This window comes from Aplysia californica, unplaced genomic scaffold (assembly GCF_000002075.1).
Source record: "Aplysia californica isolate F4 #8 unplaced genomic scaffold, AplCal3.0 scaffold00101, whole genome shotgun sequence".
Taxonomy (NCBI): Eukaryota; Metazoa; Mollusca; class Gastropoda; order Aplysiida; family Aplysiidae; genus Aplysia; species Aplysia californica.
In genome coordinates this window covers 956,677-963,640 of record NW_004797371.1, presented here as the reverse complement: position 1 = coordinate 963,640, position 6,964 = coordinate 956,677, and the positions used below count along the sequence as shown (strand labels likewise).

Here is a 6,964-nt window from a genome sequence, read left to right as displayed (position 1 = left end):
TCATACGCACTCAAACACACACACACACACACACACACACACACACACACACACACACACATACACACACACACACACACACACACACACACACATACACACACACACACACACACACACACACACACAAATCAATATGCCGTTTTCAAGGACACCCAATCTTTCTAAATCACCAGACTTTGATGAGCATTTCCTCGATAAATTTACCTCTCACACCAGCCGACCCTCATCTCCTTTCATCGTAAATATATAAACTTTTATATGAGATAAACTGCTATTATTTCATTTAAACTAAACCTTTTGAAGTATGTTATACATACATACATACATACATATGTAATATATATATATATATATATATATATATATATATATATATATATATACATATATATATATATATATATGCTTGTTTATATTATATACTTACACTTACACTTACACCATACATTTAATCACGAATTACACACCACAATTAAGCAACAGGAGGCAGGTCACAAAAGCTGACAACCCCCCCTCTCCCCCAGAAATACACAGTGGCAAAATAAATTGTATAATATATTAAATGAGTCCTTATGTCTGGGTTGTTTCTCGTTCAACCTACATAATGATACTATGCATAGCTCTTCCACAAATGTTGATCTCTTTAATAGCACTATATCTATACTCCTATCCCTTTCTCTGTATATTATAAATATCCCCCTCCCCTTCCCTCTTACTATCTATCTGTCTGTCGGCCTATCTCAATCCCACTCACCATTCCATATTTGAACGAGCGCAACTCACACCAAACATGTACAGAGACAAAAATACATAATATGTATAATATACGCTGAAACCCAGACGTATACAAACATGTGCACCCCAAACTAACGCATAATATGAATGTTTTCCTTTCAACTACCAAGCCCCAACACTGTTCAAATAATTAAAAATGCACACAAGCAAAGAAACAAATAATATGCACAGACAGACAAATGCACCTATACACGCACAATCATACCATAGACATACACTCAAAAGAACAACAAAACTTCCACAATATTTTTTGTTTGTTTTTCTATGTGTTTTACGGTGCTCACAACTGCATAAGGTTATTTGAGCGCGCGGGATACTTTAAACATTTTCAATTGATAGGAAATTATGAACTTTGTCCGGGTGGCGGCCGAAGCCTACGCTTATTTATCGATTTTAGACCACCAAGATATCTTTAACGTGCACAATTTGCACACGGGAACTCCGAGATTTTTCGCCCTTGTTTGAGAAGGCTAGGTGTAGATCTTTTCTACTGGAAAACCAGGGATGTGGTTGAAAGACAGCAGTAGGAAGGAGCCAAGGAGAAACAGTAAAAGGCTGCAGAAAGAGTCAGGAGTCCAGAGGAGGGGGCAGAGGAGGTGAGGGGGTGGGGCTCTCTTTATCCATTTATGTTTGTGTGTGTGCGTGTGAATTTGTGTGTGTGTGTGTGTGTGTTGTCTCTGTCTATCTGTCTCTCTTTCTCTTTCTCCCTTTTCTTCTTTCTGCCTCCCCCCCCCCTCCGCTTCTCTATCCTTCTCTGTGTCTCTCCCTGATTCTCTGTCTATGTTTCTCTCTCTTTCCCCCCCCCCTCTCTCTCTCTCTCTCTCTCTCTCTCTCTCTCTTTCTCTCTCTCTCTCTCTCTTTATCTCTCTCTCTCGCTCTCATTCTCTCTTTTCTGTCTGTTTCTATCATCTTCTCTGCCTCTCTGTCTCTCTCGTTTTCTCTCCCTCTCTGTATCTCCCTCTGTTTCTCTCTCCCTCATTGTCTCTCTCTGTCTCTCTCGCTCTCTCTCTGTCTCTCTCACTCTCCCGTACTCACACGCGCCACCAAAGCCAGCGTAAGATCAATCGTGACCCGCGCGCTGCTCGTTCACCGTGCTATGCACGCGCGCACTCACACCGACCAAAACGCGCGAGCGGCGATCTCCGAGGGAGAGGGTAGAATAGAGTGTACTTCTGGGGGGAGCCACCGCCCTGTGCCCAGTGTATTACGGATGAGCGCTCGCGCGAGTGCGCTGGACATGCTAAAGGAACACAAGAATGGATACGTAGCCGCACATCAATGTACGTACAATTAGCAGTTACACAAGCAGTTATTAGCACTCCTGGTTCTATGTTTATTTTTTATTCCTAGGACTTTGTGCAGTGCCTGTCTAAAATGAGTGTGCTCAATCAATAGAAACTGATATACATTGTATGTTTTTGATCGCTCGAGGGTTTTTGTGACCAATAAACAAAGAAGTTATAACAGCAAAACAAAAACAATAACAACCACAACTAAAACAACAACAATAACAGCAGTATCAGCACGAAGAGAAACAAAAACCACGAGAAATTCAAAACATGAACCAATGCCGGTTTTGTTTTCGAAAATAATCCCTATTCCAATATTTCTGCCTTTACCCATGGACATTTTCTTTTAGTAGAAAACCTTTTCTTGAATTGTTTTCCCTGGTTCAGTCTTGTGTGATTGTTTTCTTTATAAACCTATAACTATGTTCATAAATACTTCAACAAAAGGAGCGCAGTTACTATGATGTGCAAGCGAATACTACTTTTTAAAAACAAATTGTTTTGCGGTAACCTGCTTAATTGTTGCCGTTGCTTTATGCTTACTTGGATAACAAAACACAATTATATACTAGAAAATGAAAAGAAAAAAGAGTAAACACAGTAATAACATCGAAATCTCTCGAAAGCATTACGGTATCGATGTAAGGAATACAATTCAACTCGAAACAATAAATTGTCCTGACTTGAATCTCATTGTTTTCAAGACTTGGAATGTTTTTCACAGTCTCGAACCATTTTTTCATGTTCCTTACTAAGCCTGTCTTAAAGGAAAGGTAAAAGAACAAATCCAAACAATGCCTTTCGCTTAGCTCGGGTTGAACAAGAACTTTGTATCAGAGGCAGCTACAGTGTCTGTGAACTATAACCCATCCTTGCCCCACCCTCCCGATATGGGGTCACCGCGGAGGAAAGAGGTACTTGGTAGGACGCTGTAAAAGGTGTCAAAAGAAAACTGAAAGTGTTCTCCGGGAACACCTAAAAACATTTTTTGTACACAATTGCTATTGATTCCCATTCTTGCAACCAAACTGTATCAGTCCTGCTCTAAGATCGTTTTAAAGTAGATCACAAGTCATAGTGTTTTGACCTGCTTAAGTCAATATGAGAAACCAGTCTGTGAGTTATGTTAGACTTTTTACTTTGCACGCAAAGGTCAAGAGTTCGGTTCCAATTTGGGAAGATAGTTAATCAATTACTGCCTCTGCGATTCAGTAGGGAATTTTCCCACAGCGCCAGAAAACTTTAGTTGATGGAGTCCTCGTCATAAATGATAAAAATGTGCTTGTGGAGGTGTAACCCATTTCCAGCACATTTACATCAAATGGACGGCATGTTATTTGATAAAAAAGTATGCTATTTGCTTGAAAAACAGCGTTTACAATATTTCAAAGGACAAAATATGACTTTTTAGAATGTGGTTAGACGTTATACCGTGTTGATTGCTAGTTGCACGTGTTATGTAATGAGACAAAGTATTAGCTTTCAAGTGTTTTTTTTTTCCTCCTGTCAAACAATTAAAAAGTGCGGAACCTGGCAGTTATGTTCTCTATCTAGAAACGTTTTTTTACGATTCAGCACGTATGCTGTATCTGTCGAAGAAATACAATCTTCAACCACTTTCTTGCCGAATACCTGATCCTTTCTCAGAAAACATTGCCTTTTTGGGCAATCACAGCTGTGTTGGAAAGCTTGTAAGCCAGTATCTTAAAACTTCATACATGCTTTCTGTTAATTGCAACGCAGTATTACTTCTTTGTTTACAGTGAAAAGGCATTTTTCCTCCAAAATTTCAATACCATATACTTTGCTTCTCGCGTAGAGTTAAATGTGCAATAAACAGAAAAAAAGGTTCATCAATGTGCCCCAACGCCAGGAAACTGAATGTTTTTAAATGCAAAAACAAACACAAACACACTTTCAAATTCATCGTGAGATATGGTTTTTTAAAACTCTTTGACTGAGGCAAGGTAAAGAAATTGCTGTTTACCAGATTGCGATTGTTTGTGAAACAAAATCAGTAACCCCTGAACTGCCGAAATCTCACTTTCAAGTCCCGCACCTCTATGTTCTTTTCAAAGTCAACAAAATCTAATCACTCTACTAATCACTACAAGTAGCTGCTTCTAAAAATGAACTTGTTAGAGCAGCGGTTCTTGACGCTTTTTTTTAGTTATCTGAATTAGCTGTTTGTTTGTATTAGATCTGTTTGTTAAGTGCAATATAAACATTCAATATTTTGTTGGCTGATTTTTGTCATCAACACTCGATGCTCTTGCTTTCATGGATTCTGCTTTCTTGATCTCTCCTTCACCTTTCAATCTTTTTCTTGTATTTTCGAGCGTTTCCTCTTTCATTCGCCAGACTGCACTTCCCTCGTTTCTTCGTTACGGTTTAATGATAAAATGTTCAATGTTTTCTTTCCACCTATGATCAGTGTATATATATCTCTCTTCCGCACAAAGTCAGCCCCTCTCTCTATCTCTCTCTCTCGCTCTCTCTCTCTCTCTCTCTCTCTCTCTCCCTCATTTATCTCTTTCTCGACTACAGTACACTCGATCTTCTCATTTCCCCTTTGCCTTGTTTCATTGTTCTTCAAACATTTCTCCTCGCCTCTACTTTCCCCTGTTCGACTTCTTCCGGTCTATCGGCCTCTTTCTCGCCAGTTAAGGCGCTTATGAGCATCCTCGTAGAGTCATTGTGTCTAAATTTCAGCCGATTGGGGGTCCAATCCAATCGCAGACCTACAACTTAGGCGTTTTATCTTTCTGGAGAAATATTGTTCAGCTTGATTCCCCTGTCCCCAAATGACATTTGGCGTTTTGCTATCGCATTGACTGAACTGGGATACGGTGGTGCATGTTTCCCAAGGGACCTAGATGGTAATTTCGACTGACCTGGCTTGCCAGGACGTAAGCTTAAGACGTCGTGTGAGCTAGCGTGCACTTGCTAGAAATACAAAGCAGCGGAATGCCATTTTACCCTCTTAAAAACGAACAAACTACCCTCTTAAAACGAACAATCACATAAACAAACAAGAGTACTAAAAAATCAATAGATTTTGTCGTTTTTATCAAAAGTAACAAACAATTTTTATTCCATTACATCAGTCAAAGGAAATATGGAATAGGGTGTATTCAAGAAAAACTAACTGACAGACGTAACCTGAATAGCATTTCAAGGATGAAGGTTTGTTTGAGTATCAGTTTTTGGACGCAGTGAGAATTTAACTTAAAGGAATTTACAATGCAATAACTTGTTTTGTATGGAAGTTACTTCATGGCTCTTGAAAAAAAGTGTACTACACAGCAAGAATTCATGTGTATGTTCTTGAACCACGTACTGTGTCTGTTCATTTACTATAGGTTATATACATTCGGCATTAATCTAGAAAACGGATGATAGGCTGATTGATTTACAGATGTAAAGCTGTATAGAAAATACATGAACCATACTAACAGACGGTGAGACAGTACAACATGTCGTAGATAGATAGATAGATAGATAGATAGATAGATAGATAGATAGATAGATAGATAGGTAGATAGATAGATAGATAGATAGATAGATATGCAAATAGATAGATAGATAGATAGATAAATAAATAGATAGATAGATAGATAGATAGATAGATAGATAGATATATAGAAAGACAGATAAACAGATAGATAGATGAACAAACGCCCATTAGACGTCTCTTGGTTTTTAAAAGCCAGCAGATGAACGTTTTTCCTTACTACATTGCAACATCTGCTATTTACCACAAGTGTTTGTCTTTGGCTCTTTTCCGCACGGATGATACTGGGGCAGTAATAGAATGTATTCCGCTCCCACGGACGTGTTCCGCTTCATGATATCATGCGTTTGATGAAGAAAGGGGGTGGGAAGGGGTGGGGGTGTGGGTGATGGTGGTTTAAATGCGGGTATGTTGGAGGATGCCATTGATATATCTCATGTCTTTTCTTCTCCTCTGTTATTTTTGCGATCTGTCTGTTTGTCATTAATGGCTGTTATTGTGTCGAAGAGCTCATATTTACTCAAACAAATAAAATAAGAGAATTCTCCACGAGATAGTCGTCTTTATCTCTTTAAAGACCTATTGTTTACTAATTTCCCATTTCCCACACAGTTTGAATGATCACAAACAAGTATATTATAACGTTGTCATTTACCCAATATGTTTCAGAAAAATAAAACCGGATTGAAAAATGAGTATGAAAACACAAAGCAAAAGAAGTTATCCCTTTCTTTTAAAATGTCCCAATAGCAGCAGCGTGTCTTCAATCTTTGTCGGATGCCCAGAATACGAGAGAGTCGCCCGTGAGTTATGACTGAATAATAATACACTGTATTATTTGTTTGCTATTTAATTTGGTCTTGTCTCTGCCTTACCCTGTGGCGTCTGTCTAATACGGGGTGCCCACTACTGCTGGATCGCCCAACTCAACCGCCTGATACTGAAAATATACACGTTTGTTTTTGAGGCGATCGAGTCGGGCGATCGGCATGATCGTCCGATCCTATCCGTCGTGGGCACCCCGTATAACGTTCCGTATAACGCTATCCAAGTTTTGTCGTCCCAGCAACAAGGGGTGATCAACAGAAAATTATTATTGCCTTTTTGTGAATGATGTGTTGTCATGTATTGTTAGATTATGGGTGCAGAATAATGTATTTCAAAGGATTGGTATGCATGCATTGAATGGGCAGGTATGCAGGAAATGTGTATTTGTGTAAGCTCTTCATTTTTGTATTATTTTAGTCGACAAGCGCCTGAAGTCACTTAGGAATGGGCTCTATGGATATGAAGCCGATGATGATAATGATGATGATGATCGTGACAATTATTATTATTATCATTATTATTATGATTACTATTA

General features: G+C 38.9%; 1 protein-coding gene across 1 annotated transcript in view; it reads left to right on the top strand.

Moving 5' to 3' along the window:
• Positions 1 to 1,940: 1,940 nt before the first annotated feature.
• LOC100533276 (G-protein-coupled 5-hydroxytryptamine receptor 2) overlaps positions 1,941 to 6,964 on the top strand; it is a 170,993-nt gene continuing 165,969 nt past the window's right edge. The window contains exon 1 of the mRNA XM_013080815.2: positions 1,941 to 2,078. The gene's annotated coding sequence lies outside the window, so the exon portion shown is untranslated. The remainder of the gene's footprint in view (positions 2,079 to 6,964) is intronic.